The 11,846-nt window shown below is 43.4% G+C and overlaps 1 non-coding gene across 1 annotated transcript; it reads left to right on the top strand.

The window, feature by feature from the left end:
* The first annotated feature begins 7,652 nt into the window (after positions 1 to 7,652).
* TRNAM-CAU (transfer RNA methionine (anticodon CAU)) lies at positions 7,653 to 7,724 on the top strand. The gene has a single exon. It is a non-coding gene; the product is annotated as a tRNA-Met (tRNA).
* Positions 7,725 to 11,846: the final 4,122 nt, after the last annotated feature.

An 11,846-nucleotide genomic window follows, 5' to 3' on the forward strand; every position in this document is an offset into this window, starting at 1 on the left:
TTAATACTGGCAGACAATCATCTGACCCATAGGTGGCAGCCATCTCAAGCCAGAGGACGAGAAGACTCTAGCCGCCACGCATATAAAGGATGTATAGTGAAAATCTTTGTTTTTACGGGTTTACTTGTTATTGCACTCTTTACTCAAACTTCATGATCACATTCCATTGTTGTCCAAAACATAGGAAAGTAAAGGTTAGAATGGAATGCAGAGGAAATTATCTTCTGCCATCTGCTGATTTAATCTCTCACATTTTATCGTATTACACAAATGCTGAAAATGGCTATAAACTACACACAAAACATAGTTTTGGAATGCGTTCTTTATGAATGATTGCATTGTCCATTAACTGCAATAATGGTAGTTGACGGGATAATAAATTGTGGAAATGTTACCATATGATTGGTATCAGCTCAGAATTTAGATTTTAGATGTAAGACATATCTTTGACTAGAATCAACATATATGTTTTCATGTCATGCGGGCAAACATTTATTGAGGAACATTTAAGAAAAGAACAGTAAATACGGGTGTCAACATACGAAACATTTTTAATTCTCAATATATTAATTAATCTACGTTAACATTTTAGCAGCTCAAACCATTCGAACACATTTTCTCATAATTGGTATTCTTTTTCATAAAAGGGGACCCCATAATGTGAATGCTTTGTTGAATATATTCCATTTCACGAAGCTGTATTCAGAGGGAGCAGTGACATTAGTAACCACATAATGCAGTTAGACAGTGTATTACTTGATGATTCGCTTGATGATTCGCTGTAAGCATGCCTATACAGGTCACCATACGTCGATGGGGATTACCTGTGAGCAGACAATAACAAGTACTGCTACTTTCGTGCACACAAACTACAGGATGGACAAGAACAATGTGCATGCATAATTACATACATAATGTACGTTGATTACCATATGAATAACCCAACCGGTAATGGATACTCATTATAATGTATATGAACACATTAACCCCCTCCCCCCTTCTGGCCTTCACACAATAAGGGCTCACAAGAGAAGCCATCCCATCTATCCCTCTATTTAAGGAACAAAATAGGAGGATTTTCTCCACAAATCTGGCTGTTACCTGATTATGCTAGTTGTAATTATTGGCTAAACGTGGTACTCTCCAACACACCGGTGTGCTGTACTAGTAACGAATTGCCATGTTCTGTTTACATGACAAACCTTAATAATTGGCTCTGTCGAGTGGTGGCGGGTTTAACGACATTTATATTTACGCGATTTAACCCAAAAAAACCTGTATTATGGATGATATTGGTCGCGATAGCCTACGTGTTAAAGCAAATACTATTTCGTTTTACAAGTTTTTGCACACCTATGTTTGGTGTTTTTATGCTGTACCTTTCATCTACGGTTTTACAGTAATTAAATATCGATTCAAAATAATTCATCTTACACAAACTCTGAGAACACAATATCGGAAACACTTTCTATCCAGGAAATATACGGCAAGTCTGCAAATATCCACATAGTTAACACGATCATTTTTTAAATATATTCATGTACCGCATTTAATTTTAAAATATACAAATATGGAAAAACAGTGACCTCATCTAACATCAAGGTACCTTTCACATCCATGCGAATGAGCATAATGAGAATGAATAAGAACCTGAGAACTCGTGATCTAGAAACAATCATATTTGCCACAAAACAACTTAACGTCTATCTCATAAACCTTAATCAAGCATATATAGCGTAGACTGTCTCTTGTGATTTGAAGCTTTCGTGACTGCAGGAATCCATACTCCTTGGATCTTTCGGTAAAGAAATAAAATAAATCACGACGTTTCGATTGCAACACAAGCAATCATCATCAGGTGGGAAAACCACAGCAAAAAATTGTCTTTTTTAAGTGGGAGAGAGAGCTGCCGTGGCAAGAGGTTATATAGGTAAGAAAGGGGGGAGGGGCAAGGGGGGAGAGAGTGGGGGGAGCGCAGATAGGAATGTGTGGGTGGCTTGCCTGTAGACATAGTGTCCCAACGAGTCGTCAGGTCTCTTCTATTACAAAACATCCAGGAAATGTAGCTTACCATCCTTCTCCACTTCCATGGTGAATTTGATGGATGGGTGTATGGAATTGATGTGGTTGAGAAATAGGTTCAAAGCTGGCAGGCCATGTGGCCAAATGACGAAAGTGCCATCTACATATCTCTTCCACAAGGAAGGACGTAGGGTAGATGTCTGGATGGCATCTGTTTCAAATTTCTCCAAGAAAACATTCGCTATCACTGGTGATAAGGGGGAACCCATGGGGGTACATTAATTTTGTTTGTAGAAAGTACCATTCCAGGTGAAGTAAGTGTTGGTAAGGCAGTGCCTAACCAGAGTAGGTACATCAGGATTCAGTCAATGTTGGACTAAGTCTTCAATTATTGCTAAGGTATCAGGTACAGGAACCTTGGTGAACAGAGAAACTACATCAAAGATGACGAGAAAATAATCTGGGGACAGTGAAATGCCCTTGATTAGAGAGACCAAGTGAGCTGAGTTACGTACTGCTGAGGTAGTCTTGCCCGTGAATGGAAGCAAGGTGTCAGATAGAAAACGGGCCAGTTTGTAGGTAGGTGAGTTTACAGGAAAGCCACCCACACAGATTCCTATCTGAAACCTGATTGCCACCACCATCCGGCACAGAAGAATTCCCTCATCAAAACACTACACCATAGGGCCCACTGCATTTCAGACCAACACCACCTAGACAGTGAACTGGAACATGTACACCAGGCCCTCAAGATGAATGGGTACTCGGACCGCATTATTCGCAAAGCTGTTTCTCAAACCATGGAGAAACAACCCCCTGAGAAGCCAATCAAAACCATCATGTTACCATACATAGCAGGTGTTACCAAAAAGATTTCCAAAATCTTAAACAAACACAAGATCCAGGTCCGATTCAATACAGTACACAAAATCCGTGATCTGCCATCTGTGAAGGATGTCATTCCTGACATGCAATATCCCGGAGTTTACAAACTGAGTTGTACCTGTGGCAGCAGTTACATTGGGGACACGAAACGACATGTCTCGGACCATGTACGCGAACACAAGGCAGATCTAAAACACGGCAGAACGAATACCTCTGCTGTTGCTGATCATTGTTCTAATGCTATGGGCTTGCATGATATTGTTTTTTTCCGAGACCAAGGTACTCTGCAAACCTTCGGGCTACTATCAAAGGTTTGTTCATGAAGCCATCTAGATATATAAACATAGACATAACTTCAACCGAGAAGATGGATACAAATTGAGCAATCATTCGAAGGATGTTATTAACCAGGTAAAACCCTAACTGTTTTATGGTTGTTGTCTATCATATATGCCGGGTATTAGTCTTTTTTCCGAGTTAACTCCCCCCCCCCGCATCTTCAGCTCTCTCGGCCTCCCACTTCCAGCCCCGCACACTTCCCCCCCCCCCCCAGCTTCACGTCCCCTCTCTTAGCGTTCACGCAGCGCTCCCCTCCCCCTGCCCCCCTCTCTCTCCCCCTTGCCCCTCCCCCCTTTCTTACCTATATAACCTCTTGCCACGGCAGCTCTCTCTCCCACTTCAGCAAAAAAAATGTTTCTTGCTGTGGTTTTCCCATCTGATAATGATTGCTTGCGTTGCAATCGAAACGTCATGATTTATTTTATTTTATACCTACGTGACTTTACCAAAAGAATCGTGTGTTAAAATGCTAAAACTACTTCGTTTTGGCTCAATCCACATCTTATGTTGTACATTTTCCAGTCTTATCTCATTTTATTTTTAGTTCTTAGTTGAAGCCACAGAGTTTCAAGCATTTTCACTGACCCACAACAACCCTGAGAATTCCATTAGGCAATATGTCTGGTAACTGTCAGGTTAATCCCACCAACCATGTAAATGCCTTTGGGTATCTTGCTCTCAAGTGCATGTTTAACAAAACTTGTATCGAATATCACTGACATCAGCATCCATTCTTTTATCCCATGTTGGCTTACTTCACAAGTTCACAATACTCGAGACCTCTTCCTAGTAAATCCTTGAACTTGCTCAACCATGGCCTATCCCAACCTTAACTAACCTCATGTAAAATTACTGTTAAGACAAGAACACAGTCTCACACATTCCCATACCACACTCTCCATATAACTCCACAGTCCACAATGCAAAACACTGCATATTCAGCTGCATGCAGTAGTCTACCCGGCTATTATAATTTGTTTGGATTCCACCGATACAGTGTCCATACATTCCAGACCTGTCAAAGTCTGCCAAGCATTATAAGTACAATGGCACGAAAAAAAAACTGTTCAGACGTATACAACATTTATTCATAGTCGTATGCATATAAAAAGCATTTCCAGAGGAATAATTGTGCCTTGCAAATTAACCAAGAACTGGCTTCGAAGCATATGGTTCTGTGTCGCAGCATAATTGAAAATTCTCCAATTAAGATATATATGATTCGTGGCACCATACCACCAGTTGTATGCAGTCCATTATCTGCCAGACCATGGTTGCCATAAGCATTATCATTATAATCCAATACTTTCTATTCAGTGATTCATATGAAGATTTGACTAAAAGTATAATTAGGTTATGTGTTTTTTTTCAACTTTCGTCAAATTCAAACATGATGGAAGGTTATTTCTAAAAAGCAATAATGAACAAAAAAATGTGTCTATAGCGCACAGTGCTGTAAATGTAAAAGATTGGTTCTAGTATCTTGAAGGCACAAAAAAGAGCAGATGACAAGTGCAGAATGTAAATTCAAATTGCTTCAATTTTTTTTAAATTAACCAACAAAATTCGTCGTTAATTATACATTACAATGTGTGATAAAAGATTGAAAATCTAATTTTAAGATACAGTACAATATGGCATTTTACATTACATTATTAATAATGAATGAAACACGTGTAATTGGATAAGCAATGCTGTATGAGAATTTCTGTTTATTTACACAATAATATTTGGAAAAACATTCTTAGAAATTTTAAGATACAGTACAATATAGCATTTTACATTACATTTTTAATAATTAATAAAACACGCGTAACTTGTATAAGCAATGCTGTATGATCATTTCTGTTTATTTACAAAATCATATTTGAAAAAAAAATATTAGAAAAATTAGCACTTGCCTGGTCAACACTTATTTTAAGGACCGCTATCATGCTACAGGAATGCTTCATACAGGATAAAGACAACATTGATTGTACCCAGAGCTGTTCGTTTTCTTTATCCCAGGTCTTTTCAACAGCGTGCATTACTGTTGTTTGAATTCACAGTTGTTAGTAGTGATTCGGAGGGGAAAATTGAAGGAAGGGATAATAGGTGATTTACATTTAACATTTCCCTGAATTGCTGAATAAATGTAATTTGTCTCGTGGTGGAATACACAACTGTAAACAATTCATGTGAGTAGCAGAATGATATTGTTGCCAAGTTTTTACTTCCCTCCAGATGGGCATGTCTTAGCATCCGCAGCTCCGTGTCCTTGCATTTGTAGAAAGTTCCCTCCCAGAAGCGCTCCGATCACCCCGCCTATCCCAGAGACGCCACCTCTCTCTCTGTGCGTTCTCTCTGTATCTCGCCGTGTCTTCTCTCTCCTCCTACGCATTCCACAAATAGTGACTAATCCCATATCTGCATTTTCCATAAATATGCTAAATTCATCTGTTGATATTCAAATTCCTTTGTCAAGGCGCCCTTCCTCCTCTAACCCAGCTTAAATATACGCTGCCAAGCTTGGTGGTGTTCATTCAGATGCTGTCTTTTCGACAGACCTGTTCTTCACCTGAGGACAGCTGCTTGCGTTGTGTCCGAAACGTCGTGAGAATTGTATTTTATTATGTTACATTTTTATTATTTTATTATTTCCCTTCTACGTGACTTTACCAAAAGAACCAAGAAGATGAATCCCTGCAGTCACGAAAGCTTTAAATCGAAATATAATATCGGTTCTTAACATCTAATTGATTGCTCTTTGTACGTGGGATTTTTCGACCGGCCCATGCGATATGAATTTTGGCGGGTGGGCGGCGCGTTTACCGTCTCTATGTGGTGCAATATTAAATCAGTGCGACCTAAATCGTACGGTCCCTTACTAAAGATGTCCTCAAAGTCTTGTAACAAAGCCGGACGGGCCTGATGCTGTGGCTCGGACAAGTTAGCATCCTGCGCTGTCATGATTTCCAGCCAGGGCATAGCTTCCTCGCTCACAAGATCAGTTTCATCTGCCATTATTCCTGCCCGTACTTCTCCGCCCCTGCTGGCATGGGCTACACACGTACAAAAACCATTCCCCCATGTATTGTGACAAGTGTGTTTGCCATGTTTAAAACCTGAATAAACAATTTTTGGTGGTGACATAGGATAGTATCTGCTCCTGCTAAGGCATGTCGATCCATGATCGCCATCACCGGTTGATACCAATACAGATGTGTCTAGTCGAACTATCACCAGAGTTGTGGGATATCGAAGAGAAATTAAGATTTGTGCTGCTGGGGGTACCATAAGAGTCTCTTTCATGACTGCCTGCACCTGAGCTGACGTTCGAGTACCGTTGTCCGGGCGTAAAAAAGAGAGACGTTCTCCCAACGACATTTAAATGCACCCCTGGTCCGTTACAATTTTGATAGGGAGTTGATTAAAATAATCTGTACCCAGAGAACAGGGAACCGTCACCGTGCTGGAGATGAGTACGGGGCCTGATATGACTAATTCTCTCATGCAAATTTGGGTCTCTAACTGTCCCTTAATCCCCATGCTCCCCCCATTTGCTGCTACATTGGACGATTGTACTGGGCGCAGCCATTACTGCTGGGCCGAGGGGATTTCGTGCTAATTATGCTCCGATGGCGACTATCCGGAGACCTTTCCCCCTACCTCTTTGTGGTTCCAGAGCTATCGGTGTTAATTGTGGAGCCTACGATGGATCCGTTGAGGATGGATCACGTCGGTCGTGGAGCTGGAAATCAAAAAACGTGTTTTTGTGGTGTTTGGAAGGTGTAACTTACTGAGAACATTTTTCGATTTAAAGCGTTCGTGACTGCAGGGATTCATCTTCTTGGTTCTTTCGGTGAATGAGCTTCATTCAGACGCTGTCTCCCCGACAGACCTGGTCTTCACCTGAGGACGGCTGCTTGCGTTGTGGCCGAAACCTCGTGAGAATTATCTTATTATGTTTTATTTTATTATTTTATTATTTTCATTCTACGTTACATCTTTCACAACTGATTCCAAAATCTATTCTTGGTCCATATTATGAATCCATAAGCTGCCTCACCTGTTCTGATCAAATATTGTTTTCAGAATGACGTGACTTTCCCAATAATAGAAAAATACCAAACAACCACTTGAGGACAGTCTCCGCAAAATGTTAGCCATGGAAATCTATTTTGGAGGGGTTGGATTCCCAAAGCGAACACAATGTGGAGTTGTTGTTCTATGCAACTCACACTGGATACAAAAATACGCGTTCGTGTCTCCATGTGCCTTTATTAAAACTGCATGATAATCTCGCTTGTTAGACTCTGTAAACAATTTGCGAGCTTCGGTTGGTTATGTCGATGTTTCCTTTCTCCTTACTGCCAATATGTGTGAATTAATAATAACTTAGGTTAAATCAACACACCCGGCAGGCAAGCAGAGTGGCGCAGCGGAAGCGTGCTGGGCCCATAACCCAGAGGTCGATGGATCGAAACCATCCTCTGCTATGATAACTTTTTTATTTTGTCTGCACTGAAGTATACTGAATGATATCATTGTTATTGCATTGAACCAAATAAATATTTTTAAAAAATCCAAATGTTTGCACATTAAATGTAGATTATGTTTACTTTATCACGTGACAAATTTCTTTGGTCGTAATTGCATGACATACAACTACTATGCCTCTAACCTAAAAAGGTAATGGATCAAAACCAGTTAAATACGTAACATTTATTAAATTTTTGGAGCATTCAAATTATATTCTTGAAAAAACATTTCACTTTTTATAATAGATATTCCCCTTTCTTCTGGCAAAAAAACAGGTGTTAAGATGTTAAAGCACCAAACTGGGCATCTTCCGCGCTCTGGTCGGAGCCAGGGTGTGGCTGGAGTTCTGCCATGCGCGGCTGACCCACCCCGTGACGGCCTTCAAGGAGCAGTGGGCGATGGAGGAGACCGTGTGCGCAGTGGCAGATGACGGGGAGCTCTGCATGCAGTTATGAGCTACCCGTCGGAGGCCATTGGACTGCGAGAAGGGCTGCGTACAGAACGAGAGAGAGTGAGGCAGAGAGAGCGAGAGAGTGAGCGAGAGAGTGACCAAGAGAGTGAGCGAGAGGTGGGGGTTTACATAAAGCAAATTTTAAATTAAAAAAAATACGAAATGATTAACGAAGCAAAGTGCCGACTACACCGAGCATCTTGTTTCCACTGATCGTAAAAAAAAGAAACCTTTTACAAGGAATCATGTCTGCATTAACCACAATACTTGTGGTCAGAATGCAAACAAAAACATACTCTGATAATATATGCATTGTCTTTATCGAGCCTAGGCTCGAAATAACGCTGTCTCTGGTGTGGACCAATCAGTTTCAAAGACAACATGGATGTCAAAGTTCGATGTGAATGCTCAACCATCCCGTCTGTTTTTGGGTGGTATGGGGAAGACCGAATCTTTTTAGTGCCGAGGGAGTCACACACCTCTTCTAACCGCTTCGAAGAAAATGTTTACCCTGGTCAGTGAGAAACTGCTCTGGCGCACCCTTGTCCAGCACGTACCCCTGCAGAAAGGCTTCGGTCATGGACGCCGCCGACTGGTCGACCAACGGCTATGCCATCGGCCACTGGGTAAGATACTCAACCCCTACCAGCAAATATGTGTGCCCCCTCTAGGTAACAGGAAATGGACCCAAAATGTCCAATGCCACCAATTCGTTGACCCGAGAAACTTTTATGGACTGCAGCGGTACCTTGTACGGTGGTGCAGGCACCTTCCGACGTGCACATTCAGGGCAAGCTTTAGCGAACAAGTGCACATCATTGTCCATACCCGTCCAATATATATCTTTCTTTATAATCAACGCCGTTTTCTTTACTCCCAAATGCATCAAGTTATTGTGCACCTTGTGCACAAGTCTGCCTTGTAGGCTCGTGGGCACAAAAATACAAAATCTTTGAATGTCGACATCCCATCGCAAGAGGAGTCCATCCATGAGCCGTAAAAAGAGGCGCTCAACTCACCTCGGCGTCTGGGCAGCCCGGCGCCGCAATCTCAATAGGGTGGAATCCTCCACCTTTAGGCGTCCCCACTCACTAAAGTCGAGCCCCAAAAATGAGATCGTCCGGCGCGTGCATCTCGCCTGTCGGGCCCATGACAGCTGCGGTGATCGTATCAGCGGCCTTCCGCAATGGCGGCCCGCACTGCGAAGAGCCCGCCATGCACCTACATGAGTCGGGCGGCGGCGGCAGGCGCGACAGCGCATCTGCGTTAACGTGGCGGGTCCCCTTTCTATACTGCATAATTTCAATCCAACGTGCCATTTGGCCGGAGGGTTGGTCTACACGCAGAGAGTACTGAAGCACAGCATGGTCGGATCAGACAAGGAAGTCCCTGCCATACAAATACGGACGATACAACTGCATAAAGTGGACCATGGCAAGCAGCTCCCTGTGTGTAACAAAATATCTCTACTCAGCAGGGGACAAAACACGGCTGCCATACGCCACCACTCTCTCCACTACGTCGACCACCTGGGACAAGACGGCGCCTATTCCCGTATCACTAGCGTCAGTGTCGAGGATGAACGTCTTAAAGAAATCTGGGTAAACACGCGGCGGTGCATTTGCCAGGGCATCACGAAGCGCTTCAAAGGAATCCTGCTGCGCTTTACTCCAATGGAAATTATGTCCTTTAGCTATTAACGCATGGATCGATTACACGATCGTTGCGAAATTCTTAACAAACCTGCGGTAGTATGAGGCAAATCCCACAAAGCTGCGGACCTCCGACACTGATTTCGGGGTCGGCCACGTGTGCACGCAGCTCGTCTTCTCCAGATCAGTAGCGACTCCCGACGCACTAACCACATGACCCAAATACTTAACTGACGTCTGTAGCAAGTGACATTTTTATGGTTTGAATTTCAATTTAGCATCCCGCAGCCGTTGCAAGTGCTCATTGAAATTTCGTCCAAAAACAATGACGTCATCCAAATAAATATGGCACGATTCCCATTGCAACCCCAACAAAACCAATTCCATAAGGCGCTGAAAGGTGGCCGGTGCGGAGTGGAGCCCCATCGGAAGGACATTGAAGTGATACAACTCCTGTGGCGTACGAAAAGCCGTCTTTGGTTTCAGGGATGGAGTAGAAGGCAGCCAGTGAGTCGTCGTTGAGGGCTGTCGGCAGGGCCCGCAACGCTTCGCGCTCCGACCTGTCGACAGAGTGATACGCTGATTCAATGCGTCAATGAAATGCCGTCCAGTCGCCCTCGGCCGCGGAGAATGCGCGGACCTGAGGTAGCCGACGCAACGTAGCTGTGTGCCCTGTCGGCGAAGTCGATGTCGAGTCCGATGCCTCTGCTGCAACAGTGGGTCCCGTGCCCACTCAGTCGGACACGATCAGCGTTGTTGAAGCAACGTTGAGAGCAGTCGCGTCCGTCTCCACCCCCTTAGACGTCGTCTGGCCCGCTGCTTTCAGCATGTTGAACATGTATGTAACTGCTGCCAGCGTGGTCTCCAAGTGTGCAGCAACATCCCACCAACTCCGTCTCGTTGTGTTGGCCGGAGTTTCCTCACACTCACTCACTTGCGCCGAGGGCAGCCGGTCCCTCTGGTTCTGCAGGCTGAACAACATTTTCGGGAGCCGTGGCGGGAACAACCTTTTCGTCGTTCTCATTGTCGGAAGAGTCGACGGGTAAGTTATTTCGTTTAGCCACTTTCTTTGACATGGCTGCGTAGTTCTTTAACCATTTCGACACCAAATGTAGTGTTTTATTTCACGCAGACAACTTCTTCTTTTTCTCCTGTGTCACTTTTTATTGACACCCTGTAACTTCGTCGCAACTCTCCCACTTGCGCTGCTCGCCTGCTTCGCTCCGCTCACTTCACTCACTCCGCTCTCTCTCTCAGCATCTCTACTGGTTGCCTGCTCTCTCTCTCTCTCACTCTCCTAGCCTCTCCACTGCTAGCCTGCTCTCTCTCACTCTCTTAGCCTCTCCACTGCTTGCCTGCTGTCTCTCTCTCTCCGAGCCTTTCTACTGCTAGCCTGCCTGCCATGCTTTAATCTCAACTATTTTTTAGGGGGGTTCTGTAACGTTTTCGAAGGAGGGGGCAAATATTTCTACGTGTAATTTCACTTTATTAATTTGCAGGTATAATTTCAGTATTGGCATGTTTGGGAGGAAAGAAAGAACCGAGAGGGAACTCATTCCAAAAAAAAGGAAAACATGCAAACTTCACGCAGAAAATCCCTCAAGTCAGGAATTGAACTCAGGAACTATTGGCTACGGGCAAAAGCCTTATCACTGCGCCTCCCTGCATCTCATTAGCGTGAGAAAAATATATATTTACACATGCTACTGTTCTGCCCCACGGCAGTTATGGGGGTGTGTTTACACAGGAACTTCCTGATATGGTGTTGAGTTTGGTCACATGACCAGGAAGATATACGATTTAAGGTTCTCTAAGCCACGGGGAAGGGGTGTCAGCGTATCAGTGAATGTTATTTGTAGTTGGATAATTCAAGCCAAACTTGTGCCCATGTAACTGTAATGCGTTCTTGAGAGCAATGATGAATAAGTATCTCATCCACAGTTCAGTGTTATATGCAGCACTGTACATTTAGGCTG

The sequence above is a fragment of the Lampetra planeri genome, chromosome 1 (genome assembly GCF_965212315.1).
Source record: "Lampetra planeri chromosome 1, kcLamPlan1.2.h2, whole genome shotgun sequence".
NCBI classification, from domain to species: Eukaryota; Metazoa; Chordata; class Hyperoartia; order Petromyzontiformes; family Petromyzontidae; genus Lampetra; species Lampetra planeri.